The sequence below is a fragment of the Oncorhynchus mykiss genome, chromosome 4 (assembly GCF_057628025.1).
Source record: "Oncorhynchus mykiss isolate SJ-2025 chromosome 4, ASM5762802v1, whole genome shotgun sequence".
In the NCBI taxonomy this organism is placed as follows: Eukaryota; Metazoa; Chordata; class Actinopteri; order Salmoniformes; family Salmonidae; genus Oncorhynchus; species Oncorhynchus mykiss.
The window spans coordinates 25,727,101-25,744,374 of record NC_143025.1 but is presented as its reverse complement, the minus strand read 5'-3'; the positions used below and the strand labels follow the sequence as shown (position 1 = coordinate 25,744,374).

Sequence of the window (17,274 nt, the reverse complement as noted above, 5' to 3'; positions counted from 1 at the left end):
TTAACTTTGGTTTAACAGTACATTACCATACACTTTAGAGTAATGTACTGTTAAGCAAAGTTTTGGGGAATTTACAGTAATATACTCTATCTTTTTTACAGTAACTCACAGGTAATAGGCTGCAAGTAAGTTACTGTAAAAACAACAATATTTTTTTTTACAGTGTAGTGTTTCTGTATACTGTACTCACAAACCACCCCTGCATTTCTTCACAGAATTCCTCTCTGGGTCTCTATAGTGTTGTAGTATGGTAATACACAATCCATTACAGGTGTGCCTCCTACATGCATAGCTTGTGGAATCATCCTTTCAAATTAAAAGTCACGCTGTCTGACTGTGATTACGTGTAAATATTGTCTGGGCAAGTTGTAAAGGGAAATAGTTCCCTCATTTAAAAAAACGAATAATCAAAAATAGTAGTATAAAAGGAAAAACGCCCAGACGCAAAATATATTCTGTACGACGACATACAACAGTTGGAAGCTCTCTGACAATACTGTAAAAGAAAATAGAATCATCCCAATGACAGTTTTCCTATCTGAACAGGGCAATGGGCTAGGGGTTATCTTTGTATGCAGGTCTTTGATTGTTTTGTTCCCCCCCCCCCCCCCTGTGACCGCCCGACCCCCTCGGAAAAAAAAAAGTTTAAAAAAAAGTATAAATAATAAGTTGGTTACAAAAAAAAAGAACGCACCTGAAACAACAGGAACACAAAAGAGTCAACACTTCCATTATTTATGAACTAGCTCCCTCCTATGTACAGAGTGGGTAGCTGAGTTGGATGCTGCCAGGAGTTTAAGGAGAGGAGGAAGCCTATTGTAAGGAGCTCTAACCTTTCAGGCTACTGACGTGACACTAAATCAATGGACTTAGAAAATTGTTGTACGAACTTCTGCACTTTTAGATGCCACACGTAAAAAACAACACTAAAAAACATTCACAGTAGCCTTGGCAATATTCAACAAACTATCCCTTTGTTTCATATACATTTGGCTATGAGGCACAGGCTAGGCCTACTATACAATCCTTCATTGATGTGAGTTGAGTGAGTCATGATCATATCTTTACCCAGTGGGCATACAACGTTATAAAGACATCTTTTTCTGTTTGAAATCTGGTTGGGATTAAGTTGTATTTTTCATGATATATAGTAAGTCTTACTTTTGTTGATATCTGATTTTTGGTTGAAATCTGATATAACTACTGACCAGTTATCTAAATGCTACTCAATTAATAGACAGCAATCTTTAGAAACGTGTATAGAGTTTTTGGGCCATGGACCCACACTACTTTCTTGTTTCCATTGATCATCCTTGAGATGTTGCTACAACTTGATTGGAGTCCACCTGTGGTAAATTCAATTGATTGGACATGATTAGGAAAGGCACACACCTGTCTATATAAGGTCCCACAGCTGACAGTGCATGTCAGAGCAAAAACCAAGCCATGAAGTCGAAGGAATTGTCTGTAGAACTCCAAGACAAGATTGTGTCGAGGCACAGATCTGTGGAAAGGTAAAGAAAAATGTCTGCAGCCATGAATGTCCCCAAGAACACAGTAGCCTCCATCATTCCTAAATGGACAACGTTTGGAACCACCAAGACTCTTCCTAGAGCTGCCCGCCCGGCCAAACTGAGCAATCTGGGGAGAAGGGCCTTGGTCAGGGAGGTGACCAAGAACCCAATGGTCACTCTGACAGAGCTCTAGAGTTCTTCTGTAGAGATGGGAGAATATTCCAGATGGACAACCATTTAATCTCTACACAAATCAGGCCTTCATGGTAGAGTGGCCAGACGGAAGCCACTCCTCAGTAAAAGACACATGACAGCCCGCTTGGAGTTTGCCAAAAGGCACCTGAAGACTCTCAGACCATGAGAAACAAGATTCTCTGGTCTGATGAAACCAAGATTGAACTCTTTGGCCTGAATGCCAAGCGTCACATCTGGAGGAAACCTGGCACCATCCCTATGGTGAAGCGTGGTGGTAGCATGCTGTGGGGATGTTTTTCAGCAGCAGGGACTGGTAAGGATCGAGACAATGATGAACGGAGCAAAATACAGAGAGATCCTTGATGAAAACCTTTTCCAGAGCCCTCAGGACCTCAAACTGGGGTGAAGGTTCACCTTCCAACAGGACAACAACCCTAAGCACACAGCCAAGACAACGCAGGAGTGGCTTAGGGATAAGTCTCTGAATGTCCTTGACTGGCCCAGCCAGAGCCCGGACTTGAATCTGATCGAACATTTCTGGAGAGACCTGAAAATGACTGTGCAGTGACGCTCCCCATGCAACTTGACAGAGCTTGAGAGGATCTGCAGAGGGGGATGGGAGAAACTCCCCAAGTACTGGTGTACCAAGCTTGTAAAATCAAACTCAATAAGATTTGAGGCTGTAATCACTGCTAAAGGTGCTTCATCAAAGAACTGGGTAAAGGGTCTGAATAATTATTGAAATGTGATATTTCAGTTGTTTTGTATTTAATACATTTGCAAACACTTCTAAACACCTGTGTTTGCTTTGTCATTATGGGGTATTGTGTGTATATTGCTTAGGGGGGAAAAAACGATTTAATTAATTTTAGAATAAGGCTGTAATGTAACAAAATGTGGAAAAAGTCAAGGGCTCTCAATACTTCCCGAAAGCACTGTATATGAGCAAGTTGCTCATTTTGGAAGACATCTATCTCTAAGCTATATTGCCACAAACTTTTTCAACTAGTACCATGGAGGTCCACAAGGTTCCTTCAGGAATGTCCTTCTCTAGTTCTTTTCAAATCTGAAATGTATGAAGTTGTAATACGCTGATTATCTTCGTTGCAGATCGGACCCATCACACCACTCGTCAGGAGAGCCACTACACTCCAGATAGCATTCTATGCTCAGAAGTCCTTGATGAGTATCTACCCAATCAAGCCACTCTTATTGATTATTAATAAAACAAAACAATGGGCCTATATACATTGTGTCCCAGTCTTTCTAGGCATGTAATGTCTGTGGGGGAATTATGAAACAATAACTGTATGCACATGTGCAAAAAATTGTGATGTAGATTTTTTTTGCCATTGCTTGATCTATTTTAAATGTATGAATGTTGCAGATTTGAACTTTAATTGGTGCCTATGGAAACAAATAGAAATGTAATGAACAATCTTTTCAATATCCAACTTTGTCCTTTGCAATACTGTAGTGCTGTAGTCAGGTGTCATTGCCAGGTTATGATGAGGTCTTAATTATGACCAGTACATAATATAGTACATAATATAAATGCATTCAACTGAAATGTGTCTTCCGCATTTAACCCAACCCTTCTGAATCAGTAGTGGTCAGAACTATGACCAACTGGTCAGATATAGGCCACAATTATGATCAACTGGTTATATGGTGGTCGGAAACATACATAATATTCTTGTCAGTAAAAAGATGTAGGCTATATATAAATAAGACATCATAATGACGTCTTTTCAACCAGGCCTTCTGGGATAGTTGCGTTGAGAGCGATGTCACAAATGAATGTGTATAATATATACTTTTTTGTCCCTGCATCACAACAGAGGACAATCATATGTCTCTCTCTATCTCAAATCACATTCAACTTTGTCCTTGAATCTAATATTGTGTACGATTTGATTGGGTACCTCATTTTATGAGCTTTTACAAGAGTAAAATCCAAGGTGGCTATAACGACACAGCATGCAGTGTTCACGTCTATACAAACTGTAATTAACAGGAACACAACAGAGCTCACTGTAGGAGAAGTGGCCACGTACGCATATAGCAATGGAAGTCAATGACTAATAGCTCGAAGATCACGTAATGATAATTGGTGAGTTTATCCCCCATATCAAACATGCATAAAACATCCATATTGTTGATAATGTCATTAACGACTATTTGCCAAAGCCAAATAAACTAATCCAGTCAGCTTTTTACTGCCGTGACTATTTCTGCCTTTGGGCTATAAATTGAGCACACACAAATACTGCATTTATCCAGTTTTCTGGTGCCCTGTACCTATAGCCAATAGTGTTGAACTTTCCCATTCAAACGTCACCTACTCGATTTACCATCTAATTCAGTTCTTCATAGCATAGCAATGCTTATCCACCATCTGAGAGTCATTTCCGAACATAGTCATTGAAATTAATGAATGAATGAAGGCTAATACATTCCCGACTCAGCGTTAGGTATTTACCCTTATGGCTAAATGAATATCAATTAACATTTCAATTGAATTAAGACGGGTGGAAATTAATTTTCCTTCATCAGTGATGATTATGTTGTATTACAATTCACAGAGAAATGCATTACTGGTTCTTTATTGCACTTAATAAATAGGGTTAGGTCTCTTCACAGGGCTGCAGGTGGTATTAAAATGGATGGTGATTTGGACCTAAGCACCTGGGCAACTGGCATCAGCACAACCGACCATTATGAAAGTAGTTTAATCACATTTTCATATTAAACATGAAAGCACGTGAGTGTGTGAGCTTCCAAAAGACCGAGACTTCAACAGAGAGCTGGACAGGAGCATATGTGCCAAACATAGCAAAATATGCTCTGTCGTTGAATGTAGCCACCATGCGAGCATCCCAATTTCAAATTCATCATAACTCTAGGATATTTATATAGGCTATATAGGCTAATATACACATTATGCATGAAAATAAATGCATGTAGGCTAGGTAGTCTAGAACTAGTTTTTCCCTCCTTCCCAATATCTTACAATTGACCTCGACTCAAAGCTCACATTTAAAATCGCCATTTGATAAAAGTAGACAAGGGCTGTGACCGAATAGTATGTTTGAACAATCATATTTCAATATTGTATATTTACCATGAGGCTTGATCTCCACCACTCGTCACCTCAGACAATTTCCCTCAGTGCCATGTCCCGTTATTTCAGAGTGCAAAGCTCTTTAGAATCATCTCCCCAAAAATCTGAGGCACAAGCTTTGGCAAAGAAAAATACTTCACTTCAAAGGTTATAAACTCGCCTTTTCATACTCCGTCATAATTCCGTCCAACAATTTTGCAGAAGAGAAAAACTAAAGGATCCCCCTCTGCCGGAATAAAGTGTTTTTAATCCAAAAACGGTTTCCTTCACCAGAGACGACCATTTGCTCCGGCTCTTGCGCACACCTTTTTATCTTAACGACACGAAAAAGAAATAACTTAAATATATTTTATTCGCTCACGATTCAGGGTGCACTTGCTTGACAAAATGCCGAGGTCTCCTCTCGTCCCTGTTGGCGAGAGGATGCGCTGATCGAAAAATGGAACAGAGATACATCTAGTGGCCCTGGAAGGAACTTCAATAAAGCTGCTTAATATTTTTAAAGAGACAAGGAATATTATTTTCCCCTAAATGTCTGCAAAGAAACTTCCCCATATCAAGTCACGATTTTACTCTACCCTATTGTAGGCTACTTATTGTATTGCACACGTCATGTGTGGGCATTTCCCACAATGAATGGCTTGCTGCTGTTGCATCACATTCACAGTTACTTGTTGACTACAATTGTTTTGCATGATTGTTTTTCTAGAATAGCATGAGTACCTCTCAGTGGCATATCACCCCCAGGAGAGCGATATTTATTTCAACCATGAATGGGACTTAGGCTCCATATGGAGCTATTGTTCTGCAAGCACTTTACCATTGATACTTGAAGCACATATATGTTTTGACCAAAATTAGAAAGGGGGCAAAATACTTTTTCACAGCACTCTAATGTTTATGATATGTTAGAGAAAGACCCCGCTGAATGATTCAGAACATGACAAATTATATTTGTCTTGTTAAAATGTATTTAAAACATAAGAAAGTGAAATGTTGATTAGATGAAAGAGTTTAATAGTCACATGTACAGGGTTGCAGATGTAATTACAGTGTACAGTGAAATGATTTAGCTACGGGCTCAAACAATACAGGACAAAGTGAAACAAAACAATGCACAGGGTGAGCAGGTAGCTGACTAGTGGTGGCTATTCAGCAGCCTGATGGTCTGGGGGTAGACACTATTGGCCAGTTTTACAATTTGTGCCATGATGCTCCTATACTGCCCACATCTGAGTGATAGAAACGGGGGACAAGCCACATTTCTTGAGCATCCTGAGGTTGAAGAGTAGCTGTTGTGCCTTCTTCACCACTGTGTATGTGTGGTTTGACCATTTCAGCTCCTCTGAGATATGTACACCTAGGAGCTTGAAGATTTTGACCATTTCCATGGCAGCCCGGTTGATGAGGATGGGGGCGTGCCCAGCTTGGTTCCTCCTGAAGTCAACAATCAGCTCCTTTGTTTTGCTGACATCCGGGGAGAGGTTGTTTACCTGGCACCACGCCGTCAGAGTGCGAATATCCTCCCTGTAGGCCGTCTTGTCATTGTTGGTAATCAGACCTACTACTGTCAGGTCGTCTACAAACTTGATGATGGACTTGGAACTGTGTGAGGACACGCAGTACAGGAGGGGACTGGGGACGCACTCTTGTGGGGCCCCGTGTTGAGAACCAGTGTGGAGGAGGTAATGTTGCCTACCTTCACCACCTGGAGGTGGCCTGTAAGGAAGTCCAGTACTCCGTTGCATAGGGAGGAGTTCAGTCCCAGGGCCTTGAGCTTTGTGGTGAGCTGTGCAGGCACTATGGTATTGAAAGCCGAGCTGTAGTCTGGGCAGAGGGGGGAGCACCCTACACATGGAGAATGCTAAGATTATTGCTCTGCTTGCTACAAGAATTGTGGGACTGCCACTACATATAATTTAACCTAAAGAATATTTTCAGCACCACAGACAGGACTTCCATGTTAGAGGCCAAGGGCAGTCAAAATTAGTTTTTTGTCATATTGTACAACAGCTAATGAAACTAAATGAAAATGTATCAGTGTTTTTTCCTGGTAGTTGCTGGTTGAAAATACAATCTACACATGACCTTTTAATCAGCAGGTTTGCATGGGCAGGAGTTTTTGGCTTTCCATGGTGACATCACCATGAGGTAAATTGGTTAATAGACCAATAACAAAGAGAGTTCCAAACCTCTATGTAAAGTTACAGCTAGTTGTCAGTTTCCCCCTGCCTATTCAGAGCACTCCCAGACAGTCCTAGCTAAAGTATTGCTTAAGAAATATTTTTTTGCTATAAAGCTACTTTTAGCATTATAATGGATATCTATTACAGTGAGATACTTAAGAATTAATTGTTACCCAGAAATGATTTGATATTGATATAAAAACAGCTACATTGGGATTTTAAGAAAGAGGGGGGAAACAACCATTACAAATGAACCCTATTTATAAGATTAAACGCATGTGGGCCAATCACAGGGCAGAAAAGGCTAGGTCTAATAGATTTCTACACTACAAAGGGATTTTCAGTGGTGATTCTATTGTGTAGACATAGTCACAAAATAAGAATCTCAATTTACATTGAATTGCTCTTAAAAATGTGTAGAAATGCTGTAATAACACTAATAACAACATTGTATTAAAGCTAGACGTTGTGCACGATAAAAGGTTCAACTCCTCGCCTTTCTCAATTTTCAAACGGAAATGGAGTGTGCCTTTGGTAGTTCGTCAATGTGTAATTTTGGTCATGCGACCGACGCAGCTAGTTCGTTGGCTAAACTAGCCACTTTAGCTAGCCAGCAACCCCTCTAGTGTGTGTTGACTTCATTTCATAGGATTTTTTTGGTGGACAGAAGATGAAGAGATCGGTACGAAACGGCACTTCTGTAGCCAAATATCTTATTCATCCATTTGTATTTTATTTTTAACAATAAATGACCTGGTATGATGGTACATTGATCAGTTCTACAGTTTAAATACGTTATTTTTGTGTTTTTGCCCTATGTTGACCTTTAATAACATGTGGTAAGACAGAGCATAGTACAATGTTGTGGCTGTAGTAATTTCAGAATTACTACAGAGGTACAGTAATAGAGTAAAATAATGTCTGTGATATCTTGAAGCGGGCTGTCCTTTTGTTGACGGTCATCAGATTACTGGGGAACAAGAGACTGATGTTCAATCGAACATCCCCTCAATAAGCACTTGAACAGAACTTTCGATTGTGATACCTGCAGTGACAGATACTGTAGCAAGCAACTCAGCTGCTACTGTTGATATGTCAAATGGGAAAATGGAATTGCTTTCTAAGAATAAGGGGAAACTTAGCAACCACTTTTGCCAAAGAGGTAGCTATATTGGAAATCCACTGTGATATGGATTTTGTTTGCCACAAGAGGGTGTATTGCTATCCTTGAAGACTGGTGTGTGGTCACAAAAGGCCACTACTGGGCTAGCTACCCACATGCTGTGGCTGCTTGTTGCTGTCACTGAAAGGACTGGATAACCGCCTGTTTCCCATTTGAGTGAGCTGAACCATTTGAAAAAAAAATAAAAAATGCCTCCAGCTAACTGGGTCTTCCTTGTACAGTATCGTTGCGCCTTATATCATTTCATTAATATTGCAGATTTTAATTGACATTCTCCATTTTTATTACAGACTACCGGATAAACCATTGAAAGTTTTAATGCACTTTTCACATTAATGCACTTCGGCCATTAGCAGTGAAACGCTGCCCTGACTTCAGCCATGATTCATTCCACCCATAGAATTTAAAAGCTGCTTTTTGCCAATGGATACTCTGATTAAAGACTGTGGATTCTAATATCTGTAAAGAACCACAAACAACGTAAATTACACCAACACGTTTCTCCTCTGTGGATCCCATGTTCACTCCTCAATGCCTGAGTGAAGTACGTGTCCTCCATACGACTCATGCTCAGTACTACAACAGCATCTATCCTGTCTATAATTTATGTCATGTCCAACAAGATGATCTCCGAGATGGAGTGGCTATTGGGAGACACTTGAAATTTACTCACACGTTGGTCATTCACCATGCCATTCTCTCTACCCATGTACATAGGACCAAGCTGGAGAGGTCCTCTCTAGAACCATATGAAGCACTGCCAGCTTTTCCATAAGTCAGCCTGGGCCATCATTCTGAGGTGTATCATTCTCATGCAGAGACCTATAGGTCGTTTTTTATGCACAATGTGGAACAAGCGTGTGGACAGCTGTTAGGGGATACACAAAAAGGCAGGGGGGAGGCAAGGGAGAGACAGTGGAAGGAGAAGCTGGGTACAGCACCACATGGCTTCATCGCCCCAAGTGGAGAGAGGAGAGCACGGTGCCAAGCAGACGCTGGTGTAATAACCAGGCCCCCCTCAGGCAGACTTGGAGGATCGGCCTGCCTATTCCTGACTCAGAGGAGCTGCCTGTCTCTGTGGCAAACCCCCATCTTCTCTGACCCACTCTCCTCCTCCTCTCGCTCCTCCTCCTCCAACTTCTCTTCCCTCCGCCTTCTCCCCCATCTCTTTCACCTCCTTCTCCCCCCACCTCCTCCTCCATCTCCTCCTCCTCCTCATACTTCTCCTCCCACCATCTTCTCCTCTACCTCCTCTATCTCCCCTCCTGTTCCTCACCCACTGATTTCCCTTCCAGCAAGAGATACAAAATCTGAAAAGAGCACCAATCTAAAAATAACCCATGCCCCACCATCATCACATACTGTATATACCGCTACTCAACTGCCTGCCAATCCTCCATGTACTATGTGGTTGCAAAGGATAGCAAAGTAGGTCTCTTTATCTCTAAATATTGTGATTGATTTAAAGCCCCACCCACCACCTGCCTTCAGGTGGTCCCGGATACAGAGCAGGGATGATAGTCTAATGGTGTAATCTGTCTAACAACCAGGACCTCAGCAAGCGCGCTGACAAAAGCGTGCCACTGCCGCGATTAGTAAATGGGTCAGGTTTTAATCCATAACTAAATTAATGGAAATGAAAATGCTTCCATTTGTGATTGCTTTTCCCGTGTGTCAGAGAGAGCTGTCAGCCACGATCTGTTCCACAGGTATTCCGTAATGACAGTGTGGTTTGTGTCCTCACTGGCTGCTCTAATAGTGCTTCTCATTCCATTCTGAAATACGAAGTAAATCACTTTGCATGATTGTTTTCAAATGAAATTACAACTGCCATGTTATATGTCGTAAACAAAGAACGTCTTTAGCCATATTTAAATAAGAAAACCATAGTATGAGAGGATCTGCAACATTTACTACTGAGCTGCATTTGGAAGGCTACTGTAGCAAAACTCTTGAGGCAATGATGAGTTCTGCTGTGCCATATATCAACAGAATGTCAGCAACATAACATTCTAATCAAGGCATGCAAGTTTTAAAAGAGTAGTGATAACAATATGCCGCCTGCTCTACTGTACAGTATATATGTAAACCCCAAAAATGTTGGTACCAGAATCCCATTCACACTGATTTGACATTCAAGTCATACTATTGAATTTCTTTCTCCCTTCATGTCTAGTAGGATATGGTTAGAGGCAGACATGTTCTGGCAAAGTGACTCATTGATGTCTGAGTGAAAAGCCCGTCAAATTTAGATCTCATGCCAGGGGGACCAGCAGCCTATTGTTCCAGGAGTGAGAGCAATCATCTGATATCATCAAACTGTAATGAATCTGTAAGGGGGGAGAGGCGAGAGTGAAATTAAATGAGAAAGACAACAAGGAAGCAACAATGGTCGTTGTCGGCCTAATATACTGTCTGGATATGATGCCGAAAATATTCAACCAGAAATTTTTACAATGCAGAGTTTAACTGCAATCAAAGCTATCAGCTAAGATTTCACAATCACATATAAGGAGTTTGTCCCCTCATTCTGTCATAAGGGAGTTTGTCTGTGTCTAACAACATCAGTTAGAGTAAAATGGGATTCATTGGTCGTGCAGGATCTCTCCTTTTGTCACTGAGTGAGAAGCTGGGAGAGTGTGGATCCACCATATCTGAGAGCTCTTTCCAATTACATCAGGCCGAGGAAAGGGGCTGGAGCTGTCTGGAACATATTGACTGCCCACTAAATCTTGTTTATACTGTGCCACGGGGTCAGTGTGACTGCTACGGCCCACTACTGGCAAAACAGATTGCCACAGGATGGGACAGGAAGCCACTAGCCTCCAGCCCTCCTCAGACCTTGGCCCAGTTTCCCAAAAGCATCTTATGGCTAAGTTCAACATTAGAACCTTCGTTGGAGCATCGGTAAATCTGCAAGCTGTTTCCAAAAACAGTCATAATTAATGTTACACTCGAAAACACTCATAATCTACTGCCTGCCTCACACCAGTCATAGAACGGCTAAGTGCGTCTTTAGATCCTTTTTTTGCCTTACCGCGTCAATTTATACAGAGATCTTCTCCACTAAACATAGAAACTCATGGTTTATCTGTCTCTCTGTGACTGCCGATAGCTTCAGAACAAAGTTGACTACAAATACAAAGTTGACAATGTCTTTACAATTGATACAAACAAGTGACTTATAAAAAGATGCTTCAAATGAAACCGAGACGACTGCATTAAATATAAATACAGTAAGATATAGGCCTACTTCAATCGTATTGAAATATACAGTTTTCATTTTCACTACTTTGCAACTTGTAGGCTACTTTCTGTAATTAGTCTCAATATATTTAATGATGTGTAGCCTAGTGGTCTAAGGCACTGCATCTCAGTGCAAGAGGTGTCACTGCAGTCCCTGGTTCGAATCCAGGCTACATCACATCTGGCCATGATCGGAAGTTCCATTGGGCAGCGCACAATTGGCTCAGTGTCTTCTGGGTTTGGCCAGGGTAGGCCTTCATTGTAAACTTGCCTAGTTAAATCAAATTAACATGTGATGATGTGCCAAATCTGTGATTTTCTGCGTTATTATTGGGTAAGCATTAGAATAAGCCGCCTCAATATGTGCAGCCGTAGGTGGCAATATGTCTCTAGGAGCTGATCTGTCGTCAGTATTGTGAAATAATTATAATGTTAAAGATTAGAATTGAGAAAGCTGATCCGAGAGCAGTGCTACAGTACCTTTCTTTCGATCCTATCAGCATCGACACATGCTCCAATGACGCCCTTAGCGACTGTTCTCTCTGCGTGGCATTTTGGGAAACAAATGTTACATCTTCGGCCGTTGTTGTAAAGTTGCATTGTTAAAACACTAATAAGCCTAAATTCCATCACTATCGGGAAACCGAGCACTACTCTGTCTTGAGCTCTCCATGGTGCTGAACCAGCCAGCCAGCTCTTCTACTCTGTGATGTCCTAACTGACAGAGGCATGGTCTTAGAGATACTTACATAATGTTCCTGGGAGTATTTCTGTGCCCACAAGAGATGACAGAAGTGTCTGTGAAGCAAGGGGCAAGGGCAAACCTCTGAATCTATCTATCAGATAAATAAAAGTGAGGTTAATTGTAGAGAAATGATTATGATATACAGAAGCCTGGTTTAGTGGTGATCTCATCCCCCGGATCAAAAGAGTCTCAGACAGTGTCTGGAATAAGTAAATAAAGGAAATTAATTTAGAAAGATTTTATCCGAGACCATTTTATTTTATCTGGGACAGTCGAGGACATATTAGCTTCTTGACCTCCCATTTCCACTTACCAATGAGTCTGACCATTAAGCTGGGCTCACTGTGCTGCTAAACTTAGCAGGATGTGTCTGCATTGTGGATCTGGTGATAAACCAGTGTGCTAGTAGAGAGCTTAAAATGATAAATAAAGTAGTGGCCAAAATGCATGGGGAAACAAGGCAAGACTACTGTTTCTTATTGGATGCAAGGTCAAGCAGATATGGATGGCTCTTTCAGAATTCTGCACAACCCCCCCCCCCCCCCCCCCCCCAGAAAATGGTCTGACATTGAGATTACAGTCAGTGTCCTTGTGGGGCAGAGGTAAACTGTCTTTGCTCGGCGCATTTTCCTAATTTGTATTCCAAAACACACAGGACACCAGCTTGATCAGGCTGCGTTATGAAGCCTGGACTTTCCATCTTCTTTTATGTAAAAAAATATCTCTAACTTAGTTTTTGACAACAGAGGAATAAGTTATCAGCCAAGAACTCTCAGTCCCCCCTCCTCTTCCTACTCATCCTCCCTGTCTGCCTTAGTCTTCCTTAGCAAATAAAGGGAAACCTTGAGAAAGGAACTGCTCAATTTGTCAACCCCAAAGAACTCTGAGTTCCTCCAAGCAGCATAATCTGTTTAAACTGAGTGAATAAAATAACACCAGAGAGATAGAAAAACCTGAAAGTGTGAAATGGACCTAAATTGATTTTTGCCCTGGTCAAATAGTGCCTTTTAGGCAAAAATTCCAGTATGTGTTGTGAAATGTGATAGATACCTTACATATTCCACTCTTCATCATTTCAAGTGTAAAGGGAAGTCTGTCTTTTTTTCTTAGATGTCAAGTTCTTCATTGATGTAAGTGGTTGTGGCATGGGAAGAATGTGACGTCTCTCAAAACTGTCAAAAGCTTTAACAACACACTGTTGTATCACTTACAGGTATCTATGTCAGCAATGTAGCTTCATCTTGTTTGATTCCTTCATAATGGAGAATCAACACCACATTACGAATTACGTCACAAGGACTACTGACTGCTCAAAAAAGTTCATCCTTCAGATACTGCTGGAGAATAATATGAAATTGTGTTTTTTTTCCCCATTAGGTCTCACCTCTGTTCCAGCACCCAATAAGTTTTTTATTGCCTGGAGGTAGTAGTTAATATAAAGAGGGGGGCCTCATATAATAACTCTACTTGAGGGATATTTGACTACTATATATAGTGTTCATATACACATATAACACAAAAGTCAAGCAGAGTGTATTTTTTAAATCAATATCTCCAGTATTCATTGACCCAGAAGTGTCACATTGCACTGTAATAACTTGAAAATGAGGGGTGACGGTTGACAAAGAAATATCACACCTCAGGATTCAAGAGTGTGGGAATGGAGAGAGAGGTGGGTGAAGAAAAGGGGGTCCTGAATTGTCACACCTTTATGAAGAACAGACCGCTGTCTGCCATCGCCATGGATACGCCATGGCCTTTAAATGCTGAGAATGCTGCTGGATCAGAGAATTAACCCTAATCCAGGAGTCAGGTGAAAACAGTGGAAAAATCGATAAGCGAGGGCCAAGCACACCATTATGCAGAGTGGTCCAGGGCTATGGTGTAGAGTGTGGGAAAAAAGCGCATGACTAGCAGATAGAGTGGCTTTTCCTGTTACCACTGCATAAGAGAATGGAGACCTGTGATGGAACAGCTGTCTCTGAAGGACACAGCTGTGTGTGTGTGTGTGTGCGTGCGTGCCTGTCCGTTAATGCTGGCATTCGTGTGCCAGTACTGAATGTGTGATCGTTAATTCATCATTCCATTACAGTTCAGGGAGAGCCTGCTATGCTCGCATTGGCAGCCACGATGGAGCAATACAGCAGCCGACAAGCAACTCTATGGGCTGTAACCATAGGCCGTGTGAGCTGCACTGGAAAATAAAGCCCATTGTGAAAAGACACAATTACTTATAGAAATTAAAAAGCCATAATGAATGTAAAAACGGCCTCATAGTGATTCTCAGAGAAAGCCTTCTTTTTCAACACTCCCCCTCCTACTCTCCCTCCTCCTCTCTCCTTCCTGCTCGTTCTTAGTAAATCTCAGCCAGTCCTTCCAGAGCCTGATTAAATCTGAAAAAGAAGATTGAAGAGCTGAATACCCTCCATTCTGAAGGTAATTAATATGGACTCCCTTCCTACCTCGGCCGACCTTCACTAAAGACCTGAAAGAGACACGTTTGTTGATTACGTACACCGCCCTCATCTACTGCAGATACAGGTCATAAACCAAGGTGAGAAACACAATATTGTAGAATACTGGCGTATTAAACTGAGCCGGATCATCGTGAATTCAGGTAGTGTGTGTGTGTGTGTGTGTGTGCGTGTGTATGCGTATGCGTGCTTGCGTGTCTCACTGATACATATGTTCTGTCAGGGGAATGGACTTTACAAAGCACATTGTGGCAACAGCGGTGCCATTACACATATGCTGTGTGTTTATCTTACTTGCATAGCTTGGGCCAGACAATTTCATTCATCATCCCTGCATTATTTATTATGTCACTGTAACTCCACAAGGTATTTTACACATGGACTACATTAACGATTAAGAATGCTGCGCTCATACATGAACATGAATATTCCACCACTTTAATAAGCATATTGCAGCTCCTTTTAGGATAATTATCTGAGCACCAATTTCCAAATACCAATGATAAGAGTAAATAATCTGCTCTTAAATCATGCTGACTAAATCATGCTGACATCTATGTTTGCATTATTGTAGCATAGAGAACCAGCATGCACAAGATGAGGCTGTTCTTGGCCAATACATTATTACAGTATGCAAGGTGGCATCTGTGTGGATGAAATATGTAAGGGATAATCAACGAGGAGTTTTGCGCTTATTTTCCAGAGAACGCATTGAGTTGATTAACGCTTTTACATGGCTATAACTGAACACGTTTGCCACTGGAAATGTGTTCATTTGCCGGTAGGACTGTGTTCAACATCAACTGAAGTAGCTAGCAAGTTTACTAGATAGCTACAGCAGTTACCGTGGTAACCAAACAAACAGACTTGCTAGTTTCGCAAACCAAACCATCAGTCCTAGTTTGCCATTATGAAAATCAAATTATCAACAGGGAGGGTCGAGTCCTGAATGCTGATTGGCTGACAGCCGTGGTATTTCCGACCATACACCATGGGTATGACAAAAAAATGTACTGCTCTAATTACGTTGGTAACCAGTTTATGATAGCAATAAGGCACCTCTGGGAATTGTGATATATGGCCAGTATACCAGGGCTAAGGGCTGCGTTGCGTCGTGCATAAGAAGTGGTATATTGGCCATATACCACACCTCCTCGGGCCTTATTGGGAAATAATCTTGATTTTTAATGCTGGTAACCCATTTCATAAAAGCAGCTTCGCCTCGTGGCTATGACCACATCACAGACATGAGAAAAAGGTCATAACACATGGCCTCTCATGTATTATTGCTTAATTATGCAACGGGTGGTTTGGAATTTCCATTGTTAGAGCCTCTCCTGCCCATGCGCCTGTAACTCGTCATCGATCATTTTAAAGCTACTTTTGATTTGTTTGATCCACAAACGTTTTCATTAATGGCGCCAACAAGAAGAGGAGGAGAAAGATATTAAAGAAATGAAACAAGAAGAAGAGCAAGTGGACCAGCAACCTGAGCCTAACGTTAGACATGCAGAAATCATTAATGTTAGCGCTGATATAGATGACATAGAAAAGGAGATAAATTAAGAAGCTAGCTACATCAAGACAAACCAACTGGGCAGTGAAGTGCTTTATGGAATGGCTTCTGGAATGGCTGTCAGAAAAGGGGATAAACATCTATCTGGCAACTGCTTCAAAAGAGAACCTAGGGGGAACGAGCTCTGCCCCGTAGAAATATGCAATTCAGTATTATAAATAAATAGCTGTCGATGCTGTGACCATCCGAAAAAATGTGTCATTGTGGTTTCTATTCTGATCTGCTGTGTCTTTGCTACAATGTTTCAGTGCTGCTTTCAGATCCATGGACTGTGTCACGATTTCGGCCGAAGTCGATGCCTCTCCTTGTTCGGGCGGTGTTCGGCGGTCAACGTTACCGGCCTTCTAGCCATCGCCTATCCATTTTTCATTTTCCATATTTTTTGTCTCGTTTTTCCACACACCTGGTTCTCATTGTCCCTCATTATGTGTTGTGTATTTAACCCTCTGATTCCCCCATGTCTTTGTGTGGTTTGTTTATCTGTTTTGACGTATGCGCACGTTAGTCTGGTTACGCTGGGTTATGTATACCCGTTTTGTATTTCGTATTCATTGTGCCGTGTGCTTTTGGTTCGCCTGTATAAAAGGCTCCTTGTGCTATCAAATACCTGCTCTCCTGCGCCTGACTTCCTTGCAGCCACTTACGCATACCTGACAGACTGTGTCCCTGAAAACCAAGGTTCAGGAACTATCAGCCAGGGCTTGGGTAGTTTCGCTTTACATGGCAGTTAAATCGAAAATAATAACCGCCAGAGAACGCCTAAAATGCCACTTGACAACCAGTGTTAGTGAATATAGCATCAAGTTCTGTTGAAAAATATATGGTTTGGGAAATAATCTCGATTTTTAATGCTGGTAATCCGTTGGATAAAAGCAATAATACACTTGAGTCCATGTGTTTTTACATTTTTATCATGGCTGTGGTGGTCTATGCCACATCACAGCCATGATAAAAATGCCATAACACATGGCCTCTCAGTTATAATTGCTTAAATATTCTGTCAAGATCTTCACTTATCGGAAATTAACAAT

The 17,274-nt window shown here is 41.4% G+C and overlaps 1 protein-coding gene across 4 annotated transcripts in view; it reads right to left on the bottom strand.

Moving 5' to 3' along the window:
• The window catches only part of LOC110521588 (neuroligin-1), a 334,792-nt gene that overhangs the window by 277,464 nt on the left and 40,054 nt on the right, over positions 1-17,274 (bottom strand). For 2 of the 4 annotated variants that reach the window (XM_036968744.2, XM_021599245.3), the window contains exon 1: positions 4,834-5,398. The exons of the other annotated variants lie outside the window; for them this stretch is intronic. The gene's annotated coding sequence lies outside the window, so the exon portion shown is untranslated. Of the gene's footprint in view, positions 1-4,833; positions 5,399-17,274 lie in introns of those variants that run through there. 4 annotated transcript variants of the gene reach the window in all.